The 13,165-nt window shown below is 45.5% G+C and overlaps 1 protein-coding gene across 4 annotated transcripts in view; it reads left to right on the top strand.

The window, feature by feature from the left end:
• KIZ (kizuna centrosomal protein) overlaps window positions 1-13,165 on the top strand; it is a 385,513-nt gene that overhangs the window by 145,262 nt on the left and 227,086 nt on the right. The window lies entirely within an intron of this gene.

The raw sequence follows: 13,165 nt of genomic DNA, 5'->3' as shown, positions 1-13,165 counted from the left end.
CTGCTCCCCAACCTGACAGACTGGCATCTGTTGTTACCACCGTCCAGGTAACCGGTAGAAAGGATTTCCCCTTCTGCAGGTTTTCGGGTATGAGCCACCAATTGAGGCTCTGACGCACCGCATGCGACAGATGCATCGGAAAGTCTAATGCCTGAACCTTCTTGTTCCAGGTCGACAGAATACTGTGTTGCAGCATTCTTGAGTGAAACTGAGCATAGGGAACTGCTTCGAATGAAGACACCATCTTCCCTAGTAGCCTCATACAAAGGCGGACTGAGGGACCCTTCTTGGTCCTTACTGTCAGAATCAGCTCTCTCAAAGCAGTGATCTTTGCCTGGGGTAGAAATATTTTCTCCTGGCTTGTATCTATAATCAGACCTAAATACTCCAGTCTTCTTACTGGTTTTAGGAAAGACTTTTCTAAGTTGAGGATCCAACCCAGGTGTTCTAGATACCTGACCGTGGTCCTCAAGTTTCCATTCAAAGAGGCTACCGACCGGTCTATCAAGAGCAGGTCGTCTAGGTATGCTATGACAGCTATACCCTGAGCCCTTAATCTGGCCAGAGGAGGAGCCAAGATCTTTGTGAACACTCGAGGTGCAGTGGCTATCCCGAAAGGCAGAGCCACAAACTGGAAATGGCGCCCTCCTACCTCGAAGCGCAGAAACTTCTGATGAGCAGGAAAAATGGGCACATGCAGATATGCATCTCTGATGTCTATTGATGGCAGAAATTCTCCTCCCTGCAGGGTGGGAACTACTGTTCGAATTGATTCCATGCGGAAGGATTGAATCCTTAGGAATCGGTTCAGATCCCTTAAGTCCAAAATGGGCCTGACATCCCCATTTGGCTTTTGGACCGTAAAAAGGTTGGAATAGAAGCCCAATCCCTGGTCCTTTGCGGGAACTATCATAATGACCTCCTGCGACAAAAGTCGCTCTAACGCTAGAAGGAGCGACTGCTTCTTCTCTGGGTCTCTGGGAACATTTGATCTGAGGAACCGAGGAGAAGGGAATTCCTGAAACTCCAGCTTGTACCCTAAGGTTACCGTGGAGACTACCCATCTGTCCTGGAAGTCCTCGTGCCAGAGCTCTGAGAACTGTCGCAGTCTTCCCCCCACTCGAGTGAGCGGGGGCGCCCCCTCATGCAGAGGTCTTAGTGTTTTGCCTAGTAGGCTTCTTTCCCCAGGACTTCTTTTGTCCCTGGGGTTGACTCTTGTCTCTGGACCCCGATGGAGGCGGCCGTCGAGACTGCCTGGAGGCTGAAGCCCCCGGCGCTGGGGAAAGAGTCCGTTTGAAAGAGGGACGCTTACTCTTCTTCTTGACAGGTAAGAGAGTGCTTTTCCCACAAGAGATTCTCTTGATATAGTTATCCAAGTCCTCTCCAAACAACCTTGCACCACGAAATGGAAACCCAGCCAGTAGCTTCTTACATGGTGCTTCGGCTGACCAATTTTTCAACCATAGGATTCTACGTATATGCACCAACCCCAGTGAAAGACGGGAGGTTTGCACGATAGAATCTCTAATGGCGTCAACCACAAAGCATAAGGCCGCTGGAAGGTTAGCAAACCCCTGGGCCTGCTGTTCAGGTAATACTTTGATGACCTGCTTAACATGGTCTCTTAAGTATTGACAGACTCCAATCGCTGCTACTGCAGGTTGGGCCACTGATCCTGCTAAGGAGAAAACATCCTTCAATAGGGATTCCATCCTTTTATCTACAGGATCCCTGAGCATCTGAGCATTGTCTACAGGACAAGTCAGGCTATTATTTACGGAGGAAATGGCGGCATCAATAGCCGGTATTCCCCACATTTTAATAAACTTTTCTTCCATCGGATAAAGTGTTGAAAACTTTCCCGGTGGAAAAAAACGTTTGTCTGGGTGATCCCACTCAGAATAAATAAGCTTTTCAAGTAAAGTATGAACAGGAAAAGCATGTGCTGCTTGGAAAGGTTTCAGTGACCCCAAAGCAGAAGAGGATTCTTTAGCAGTTTCAGGTATGGGCAACTTAAATGTGGAGCGGACCAATCCAGTGAGGATCTGCACTAAGACTTTCTCCTCTTGGAAAGGTCGCAGAGGGTCCCTCTCCACCTGAATCCTCCGAAGAGGAATCATCCATCCCATCCCGATCCTCTGAAAGGGATTCATCTCCTTTATCCCAGAGCTCCTCTGTCTGAGGGTCTTGGGGAACAGAGGAAAGCCTAGTGCGTTTTCTTCCACTGAGTGAAGACGTAATCACGGCCATTAATCTTTCCTCTAGACCATTAATGGTTGAGGAAAAAACCTCTTGTGTAATATAAACAGGGGCTGAAGTGCCAGAAGCAGGTGTAGCCCCTGACCCCGATGGCTCTCCCTGGCTAGCCGTCCCTGGCCCATCTTTAGGGGGGGAGGATGCTGCCGACAGGGGGCCCTCAGAACCTGAACGAGATCCCCTAGTCTCTCTGGTTCCTGGGGTGCTTGAACCTCTTCTACCCATAGTGCAAAGCAACAAGGTGTGAGGTATACAAATGAACACTGCCCGCTGAGCGATGTAGTCTGGCTAAAAGCCTTGCTACCCAATGCTCAGTCTGGTGTTACTTCAGTAAATGCTGCCTAGGAGAATGCCTGTGTCCCACCTTACATGCGACCGTCAGCTCTGTGTCTCTCAGAAGGCTGAGTGCACCTGTACAGAGTGCCTTTAATAGCCTGCAGCTGGCCTGAGTGGGAGTCTAAACACTCTGTGCTGACATCCCGCCCCCTCCTCTACCGCCCCCCCCCCTCGAGTTTTGAAAAAAACGAGCGCTTCCCGCACTGCCGACTCTCCTGTCATGCTTCTGGAGAAAAGGCTGGGGATGGGGGGGGGAGGGAGGGAGGCTGGTAACAAGATCTGCCTGAACGGCTATCTTCAGAGATGGTGGCCATTAGGCCGCAGAGCCCGGGTGGTATAACCACTTTCTAGACCCCTGTGGCCCCTCTCTAGCCTGGGGGGAACATTCAAACATGAGAAATCCCCCTTTCCACCTTACCTGCTTGCAGCCTGCTTTGAGATGCTGGGACATAATCAACACTGAACACCTGAGACAGTCAGTCAGCATGTGTAGGTTTGTGCTCTTGGCAGCCCCCGGTGGTCACAATAGGCATAGCATGCATTTACCTTAAAGGAGAAAAGCCACTAGAACTCAAAAATTCTGTGGAATCTCCTCTTACCTTATCCAGCCGCAGGGAGCTGTTTACACAGACCCAATCTTCACCTCTCACGGTGGGCTCCGTTTGAAAAAACCGTCAGAGACTGGGGCCCCCATCAGTAGGGGGATCCAACAGTTCTGGGACCGTAAAGCACCTCGCCAGAAATTAGGAAGTTTAAAGCCATTTTCTGATCTGCGGGGTCCAGCTCTCTAAGAAGAGAAGCATTACGGGTAAAACCTCGTTTCTTCGGACACGAGGCCCGCGTACCATTCAATTCGGCCATGAAAAGACACTTTGAATGGATCCGGTTCGCCTGGCTTGCCCCAGTATAGGATCTTAGGATATTCCCTTTGGAGCTCAGCACAGGACATCTTTACACGTCCATCACCTAAGACACTGGCGTAAAAACTGAGGTATCCCTGCAATGGGGAGGGATTATATAGGGGGTTGAACTTCCTGATAGGGTGTGCCAGTGTCCAATCACCAGTGATACCTATATAACCCATCAGTAATTACTGTGGCTCTGTGTCCCGTGATGTTCGAGAAAGAAAACATGTTTCGGAGGTGCGGCCTCCTTCAGGTACTTCACTCACTTGGTCCTCCGTTTACGGCCACTAGTGACGTCGCGCTGCGCGGGCTGGACACATGTCATACAGTAAACACAGCCTGACACAATGAGGAAGCGGAGTTCTCTCTAACATCCCCCATCCATATCACTCATTTTTTGGAGCCAACCCATCCATTCAGGCCAGGAGAGGAGACATCCACTTTGCTGTACATGCGACCCTCTGATCCATGTTTGTGAGTGTAACCCTTTTAACTTGAATCTGCATTTTTGGCATTAAACAATATCACACTAGGGTAGCCTTGCACTCTCTTCTCTTTGTACATTTCAGATCAAGTCCACCACCCTGTGGATTCTTGAGAGAGCTGCAGCACCTAGAGCTAAGAGAACTTTTTTATATACAGACTGTTATATTATGTGTGTTGCTTATTGGGACAGCGCTGGTCTGGTGTTTTTTTTTTTTTGTGTGTATTGGAGATCATGACCTTGAGTAGTATGTGGTGTTGCATGTGTCAGGCCTGCCATAGACGGTTCGAATCTCGGCCAGTTCAGTAGTTCACCATGCATGGGCAGGCTGAATGTACCAAGCTGATCGATCAACTTGGATACAACCAGCCTGCTGGATTTTACTTGTGGTTATTGCTAGAGGCTGCTATAGCAGCTAGCAATAATTACTGTCTTCTCCCGGTGGGAATCCCTTGCCCTGCCCCCCCCCAGTCAGGAGAATACAATGTCTTGGCAGGAGGGATTCCCCTGTCAGCATTGTCTGTGTTGAAAAGGGGGAATCGTGCAAATTTCATTCCTGTAACCCGTGGTTGCAGGAAAAAAATTTTCACCATCTATGTCCTGCCTTATGGAAACCAAAAGGTAGTGTGGGACGTTGTACGTTCTGGGGTGTATTATACACAAACAACGAAAATATGTAAAAAAAAAAAAAAACAGTTTTATTGGAAATCACAAAGATTAAGGTTAGTTTTAAAAACATATTCACGAATAACGCATCCATATGGGTATCCATCTTGGTCCTTGGGATCCGGTTGATTGGCCAGCGCGTTTCCTGGAAGAACTTGCTTCATCAGGGCCTCAGATCCTCTAAAAAGTACTGTAATCCTATACAGAGAATATATAAATATATATATATATATATATATATATATATATATATATATATATATATATATATATATATGACACCTGCTTATTAGGTATCAAAAATGTCATAAGATATTTCATATACAACTTTTTTTTTTTTTTCTTTTTCTTTTTTTTGCTGGATGTGGCTCACAGCAGGGGTCCAGTGTGTCTCTGTTCTTCGTTTCAGGGATGATCTGGGCCACATTTTTGCCTGAAATTGGCCCTGAAATGGCGCCAAAGACGTACAGGACTCCTGTGCAAGCTGCTCCGCAGCCGCAACGGAGATATGTGAACCGGCTCTATAGAGAGCCAGTCACAATCTCCTTTCATGCGAACTGGATGCGGAGAAACCTGCATTCAATTTGCATTAGTGTGAACCCAGCCTTAAACATAATGGACAATCAGAGAGACTCAAAACAGGCACATGTCACCAAAGTATATTGTTTGCTGCATGGGTTATAACCAGAAACAATAAGTCAGCAAAACACGTTGGTTGTTCTATAATGGTTATTTTTAAACCAATACTATAACTGAAAGTATTTTGACTCTTGGGCTGTTTGTTTAGCGCTGTCATTGGACTTTCTACACATGAGTACTTTTTTTACATGACTTTGGGTCAGAGTGAGCCCTGTGCAATGAAAATATGGGCCAGGCACTTTTATACTCATACTTAGCTGTGTACAGTATGGTCTTGGCACACTTTTAAGTCACACTTGCTTGGCATTAAAGTTCTTATTGAAAGGTTCAGCAAAAACAAACACAAACCGTCCATAATTCTGGCATAATGAAAAACAACATGATAACTACCTTCCAATATACAAGTCCTACACCTAGGTTTAAGGTTTCCTTTTCTTCCATGGTGCCGCAAGGGCTACAGAAGGTCAGCAAGTACTGTCTTAGTCGTCCAACAGTCCACACTTTCTCACAGCTGTGACCTGCCTCACACTCCGCCTCACAGACAGGTGCTGGCTCCTTTCTGTTTCCTTTCAGGCCTTCTCTGTAGGCAGATTAACACTTTTAAGGAGCCGGAGGGGATTTTTGTGTTGTTTGGAACTCCAAGGCGCCCCTACCCTATTGGATGTTGGGCTTTAGCTCCACTTTTGATCTCCCAAGTGGGGGATACCCGCTATACTATTAAAAGGCTTCTCAATTTCAATCTAGTGGCAAGCTATAGCCATGATCATGTTGAATGGGTGTAGATATTATCTATGATACCCATATTTGAACATCTGTGCTTGCTTTACCCACCCCTCAGGTTAAACCTCAACTGACCTACCCCACTCAACTTTTGATAGATTTGCCAGTTTTTTGTGGATCTCCACTGGCCCAGGTGTCCCATATGGGATTTGAATGCCTACAAATATTGGGACTTTGATCCTTTGGAAGGATTGATTTGGTTGTCCTTTCTGTCTTATGTGGTGTCACCCAGTACTTGATTTTCAAGGCCAATCAACACCTACCCACTATGTCCTGGTGAAGTAACTCAATGCGAAGCGTGTTAACAAACAAGCATGGAGGAGTTCATGGATCTTTATTATATATGCATATACCTTTTTTTGTACATTGATGGACTTTTCACCAACCTTCTGAAAGGATCCATGCCTCTATGTCTGTCTATTGGGTATCTGTTGACCTTGTCTAGTAGAGGGTGTTGTCTTTGTTTTGTCATATTTATGTGCATGTTTTAAATATTTTGTAATGAAGTATATTTTTTTAGAAATACTGCCTCGTGTTGTTCCCAAAAAGTCCAGTTTTTTTTTTTTAGAGTGTCTTAATTACTCTTTCAATCCTTTTTCTATAGCAATTGGATGTTGTTATGGTGGGGACCAAAGTCTCTGTACTCAGGATTGGAGGCTCTTTCTCACCCAAATTCTCTCTGAGCTTCCAAATTCTGGGTCCCAAATGAGGACTTGCCAACCCTGAGAGCACTGTAAGTCAGTCCTCTGTCTTACAGCCAGAGTACCCCAAAACCCCTCACCCTGCTTGGGTAAGAACCCCTGAGTACTCAAAACTGTAGTCAAGTCATCCCACTTAAAGGGCCCAAAACCTAAATAATGGAGACACGTATCTCCCATGCTGGACCTACTCCTGGCATCTTCTACAACATGTAAAGCTTTAATAAATACGATCTGATTTAAGAAAACACAGCTGGAAAGGTCTATGTTTAGGGATGTTAGGAGACCAAGGCTGTTAAAGGTAAACTTCAGCAGGCAGCTAAATACACAAATTAAATGTATATCAGAGCTGTTTTTCCTTAGGATCTGTGTTTATGTTTATCCAGTCCTCATCACACAGCACAGCCAGGTGAATGACACAACTTTGAGTAAAAGAATACATTAGTGTCCTCTCTCCAACCCATGCTAATGAATGGACAGCGAAAGAGCAGCAGCAGAGTAATAAGTCATCTCTATACTCTCTAATCCTATCAATTTGTTCCCTGTCAGCATAATTGAATGTTGTAGGCCCGATTGGCTTTCAGTCCTGCACATCCCCAGTTTGACTGTTACTGTATTGAGGATTGCAAGATGCAGTACAGGGTTGTGTTAATTTGTGTCTTTTATATCTGTTTCAATTTTAATTAATCATACAACTAAACACACCAGCAGGCGTGTGTTCTACCAGAGACCTCCTCATGGAAATTTGGACTTAGCTGCATGCTGACCCCTTATTTCAACCCCTAGGTTTAACCTGCTCTAATGTGTGGAAACTAACCCACACTAGCAGAAGCAGATGAGCACAGGGCAGTGGTGAAGACAGGAACCATGCTGCAGAGAGGGACTGAAGACTGCAGAGCAGAATGGAGTAGGTTGAGACACAAAACAAAAGCACACAGAATGGAAGAGCAACCCAGATCAAATGAAAAGATGGCAGAATGTCTATGTCAAACTGCAGTGGATCGCTTCTCACTGCGTGGCAAAGGGGTGGCTGACAGGCAATACAGCCACCTCCTGATTGCCTGTTTTTTTTTTTTTTTTTTTCAATGACAGACAAATTAACTTCTTTAATGGGAAGTTAGACATTTGGCTCACGATTGTGGCATGAGTCTATTCACCAGAATAGGTTGTGTTCGGTGGTGGTACTCTCCGCCAAATGCAACATGGGGCAGTAATTTTTGCTGCAGCACAAATCATAGCGTCCACAGCATATGCATAACCCTGTACAGCTTAAAGGAGAAGTGTGGGATAAAAGAATAAACATTCCTATTTACTTACCTGCCAAAATATTGGTCCAATGCTGCAAGCTGTCCTCCATGGGTTTTAGGTCCAAGAACCAAGCGATCACGTGATAACTGATCGATCAGCTATTGGGTCTGCTCTAAGCAGACAGATGTGACTGTCAGTCATCGTTCTCTGTTGTGCCATGCAGGAGATAGGGCGGAAGAAGCAGGCTCAGGCTCTTAGCGGCACACTGAGATACTGCGCCAGCTTGCCTGTAAGGCACCTGGGAGGAACCCAACACCTTAGCCCAATATCCACTGATTCCGGGTAACAAGAGAGCACAAGTAAGTACACTCCTGTGACCCACCTGATAAGTATGGGCAAAAGAGCTTCGGGGCTCTCAAAGTTGCTCACTGTGGTTCCTGGGTTCGCCCATTCCACTAGGGAACCTGGAACCATGGGTATTAGCTTCCGCAGAGTAAGAAGGAAGAATCTCTAATGCAACTAATAATCCTAGAAGATTACGTTACTTCTGGGGTTGCAGTTGTGATTCCTCAGCTAGTGTAGCCGAAGATGTAGCTATTCCAGCAGGATCTGTGCTGGAAGAGCTGCATAGGAGGGCAGGAGAAATATTGGGGGTCTAATAGACCCCTAATGACCTCATAAAAAGCACTTGACACCTGCCATTGCTATCGCATAGAGAACTTGTTAGCCCTCTTGTGATGGCAATAAAGTAAAAAAAATAAAAAAATATACCTTTGGAGAATTTTGTGTACCATAGTTTTTCTTGATTCCATGGGCATGCACAATTTTAAGACTTGACATGTTTGGTATCTATTTACTCAATGCAACCCCAACTTTTATAGAAGGGGTCTTCAAAAGGTTTCTGCACTTTTATATATAGCACTGCCCCTTAATTACCTGCTCATCTGCACGGCCATGACCAAGTGAACCTTCCAACCCACCTGACACTTTGGGTTCAGTCATCCTGTTAATACTATAAAGCAAGAATCAAGCAACTCAGTTGTATAAGGTTCTGAAATGTTTTACTTGAATCAAATAGGAAAAGTTATTGTACAAAGAAAGGAGTAAATCCGCTGAGCTGTGATAACAGCGCCAACTCAGCAAATAGAGTCCTGCCAAACACAACAATGGTTGAACAATGAATATATGATATATACACAAAGGTACACTATATTCAGATCCTAGGTCACCTTCTAGTGAATGTTTTAGCTAACTACACTTGTGGCCACACTGAGATGAATGCAATCTAAACGGCCTATGCTATATTTATGGGAGAGCTAATGTCACCTTCTCACGTACCTGATTGATGAGCCCGATAGTGCAGAGGAAGGCCTCCCTTACGTATCTGACTCACAGCCCCTGATAGAGCAGACAGGTGGCACGGGAGTGCAGAATGGTATGAGTGCCTGGCGGGTCAGCTGTTGGATGGGCAGCTCCAAGGTCCCAGATGCTGTAGAGGTGACAACCAGCAGGAAGGGGGATCCGAACAGCAGACAGACTGGAGGCTGGAACACCCGATATCCTCACTCACACACAGCCAGAAGTCGGGTCTGGCAGTCAGTACACAGTTCAGAGGGGTGTAGATACAAGCAGAGGTAAGCAGGCTGGTTAAAGCACAGGCAGGAGATGCTGGAGCAGTAGCTACAGGCAAACAGGTCAGGTCACAGGCCGGGTCTACAACTGGCTGGCAGCGTGGAATCCAAAGGAGCAGGCAGATTCAAGGTCAGAGGTGAGCCAAGGTCAGGTGCAGGCAGAAAGCAAGGGAGGTCCAAAGGTCAAGCCGGGTCGTTCAGGATATCAATCACAGAAGCAGGTAAACAGGAGCAGGGGTCACAGGGAGCTGCAGATCAGACAGCAAAGACACAGTGCTGCTGAGGTGTTTAAATAAGGCAGCCTGTTGCCAATCACTGAAATCAGCCTGCACTAATTTAACCCTTAGGTGGCAAATCCATGACAGCTAATCTCTTGCTGGTGGTGTGTATATATATATATATATATATATATATATATATATATATATATATATATACACAGGCTTCCTATAAGTGATGGCAGTAGAGTTCCACGTGGCAGATCTGTTATTCTTCGCTAGCTAGTTTGAGCTCGTTAATTGTAATCCGTTTGGTAGCAGAGGAAACAATAGATTCCAAGTAGTGTAGGCCTAAGGCTTCTGAGTACAGTGTTCCAGCAATGCAGTAAAGTGTTCTTTGGTAAAGATGTGTGCGCACTGTGTTTGGTAAATGGTGATAGTGGATAGATAAAGATAAAGCAGGTTGCTCTCTCACCAACGACCCAAATCGGTGTGTCGTCTTCTGGGCAGGAACATGGATGGCGACACTCCGGCAGCGGCTCCTCTGTCGCTGACTTCCGTAGCACTTTCACCACACGTCCGCACCAATAGGTAGGCGCTGTATATGATGCTAGTGACAGGATGTCAGTCAGTGGGTAACAGAAGTGGTGGAAGTAATGTTCCGCGTGGTAGGCTGCGACCTCTCTCTCTGTCACACATCGAGGTCCATCTCACGTCAGGCCCAGGAGGAAGAGAGCATGCCTGGGCTTCCTATGCTCCTTTTATTATCCCTCCCAGCAACCTTCAGGACACTGCAAGGGTTCCTGGAATTTGTAGTCTTAGGGTACGGGAATGTATAGCAGCAGATTCTAGAAGGGCTATATGCTCCACAACTAACTCCGCTAGTGCACAGGTATGAGGTCACTGACTCTTGCATAACCACAGGGCAAACAATATTCAAACAGTGGAAGGTACGAAACTTTCTGGTTACAGTCCACATTGCTACATCTATATATAATATAGCAGGGTAGGCAACCTTTTGAGCACAGTGTGCCGAAAAATGTTTTCAAAGAAATTGAGCGTGCCGATTTTATAACAAAAAAATGTTAACTTCACATTCTCAATCACGAAAAAGATTTTTTATAAAGTAAATACTGTAAACTACTTGAGTAATAGTGACTAATTAACATCCTGCAATCTCATTCCTTAGATCAGCCCCAAGTCCTGTACCTCCAGTCCTCAGATCAGCCCCAACTCCCACACCTTCACACCTCAGATCACTGTACGCCCTGCAAATCTGTCCCTCCACTGTACCCCCCTGCGCATCTGTTGCCTTACTGTACTACCCTGCACATCTGCCCCACCACTGTACCACCCTTCTCTTTTGTCCCACCACTGTAACCCCCTTGCTCATCTGCCCCAACAGTGTACCCCCTTTCTCATCTGCCCAAGCAATGTACCCCCTTTCTCATCTGCCCCACCACTGTATCTCCCTGCACATCTGCTCCACCGCTGTACCCCCTTCTATCTCACCGCTGAACCACCTTCTCTCCTGTCCTAACACTGAACCCTTCTGCTCATCTGCTTCCCCGCTGTAACCCCCTTTTCTCATCTGCCACACCACTGTTTCCCCTGTTCTTCTGTCCCACCTCTGTTCCCCCTGCTCTTCTGCCCCACCACTGTAACCCCCTGCTAATCTGTCCCACCAATGTACCTCCTTTCTCCTCTTCCCCGCCACTGTACCCCCCTGCACATCTGCCCCACCTCTGTACCCCCTGTTCTTCTGCCCCACCTTTGTACCCCCCTGCTCTTCTGCCCCTCATCTGTACCCCCTGCTCTTCTTCTACCCCACCTCTGTACCCACTGGAGTGGAGTGGAGATTTGGGGCCGCTCAGTGCAATTCCATTGCACAGAGCAGGTAAGTATAGAGATTATTTTTTTTTTTTTCTAAGAGGAAATTTAGACATAGTTTGGTATCAACTAGGTCTGAGCTAGATTTCACAAGATTCTTTAAGATCAAAGGAGTTGTTCTCAATTTAATCTGTGTTACAGCAGAAGAAATACTCATTGCAGCTAATGCAGCAACTCATCTGCTTTTTGGTTGACCGTTGTTCTCATCACAATCAGCGACCTGGGTCATGGTTGAGCAGCTGTCTGTGAATTGGTGATTGTTGCCTTATTTTTTAGATGTTTCTCCATCAGCTCCCTTTGCGCAGGTTTCCTCTGGTGCATTTCCAGTGTATTGCTGTTTTTCCATCCCACATACCTAGAGTTCAGATACCTGTATCAGTTTGCCCTTTATGCCCTCAGGTGTCTTCTAGAAGTTTGACTTTGGTCATCTGCACATCAGGTTTGACTTTGATTGGTTAGGTTCCCTTTATTTAAGAGCTATTTGATCTGCATCTAGTTGACTGTCAGAATTATTTGTATATGGACTCACCTTAACTGATCCTTGCTACATACAATAACTTTGTTTGCTCTTTGCACTATACTTTCTGACTAGGTTCCTCCCTGACCCTTTTGTCCCATCTCTCCATGACTGGATAGGATCCTTGTTTGTGCCCAATTATGAACTTGTCCAATGACTGGTACTTTCAATGTGTCTCTTTAGCTACCCTTTCTGTGAGCCAGTTCATCTCATGAACCACATTGTTGGAGTGCCTGCCACCATTAGGGGGTTTCCGGTGAAGATGTGGTACTGTCCTTTTCTATGTTCCTGGAAGCTCTAAACATCTTCTTTGCTATTCTTCTTGGGTTTTATCATTCCTCCTTCATCCAGAAACTTTACAAAAAGAAAACTGTTCTTAAAAACTGGAAATCTTAAGCAAGAATACATAGGGTCTCATTTAAAAATCTGTATGGTCACACTGTTGCTTTAAAAAATGTATATATGTTTCCCATTAATAAAGCACAGTGCCGTTCCTTACAAATGTGCATTGTGCTGCTGGCTTCAGGAAAACTGGGGAAAATTTGCAGTGACAATATGAGAGGTTTTACAGTGATTATAGTTGTGTCAGACTTCTGACTTACTAGTAACTCACAAGTAGTTTGTCATGCACAGATATATACTGATGATAAAATAATAGGAAGAGAAATGTAAAGCGTTATTCCACCAGAATAATAATTTGGTTATGAACAGATCTTGATGGCTTGGACTACCCAATGGCTTCATCTCCAATGTACAGATGTAATTTTTTCCCTCTGGAATATCTAACTCTACTTATCCCTCTTTAGAATCTCATTCCTCTTGCTATAGGTAATGGTAATGGCTCTCATATACAGGAGTTTAAAAAAGGCGATTCAGCCCATGGGCAGTCAATGTAAA

The sequence above is a fragment of the Aquarana catesbeiana genome, linkage group LG04, assembly GCF_042186555.1.
Source record: "Aquarana catesbeiana isolate 2022-GZ linkage group LG04, ASM4218655v1, whole genome shotgun sequence".
NCBI lineage: Eukaryota > Metazoa > Chordata > Amphibia > Anura > Ranidae > Aquarana > Aquarana catesbeiana.
Note: the sequence above shows the minus strand (reverse complement) of the source record. Positions and strands in the feature narration are given on the sequence as shown.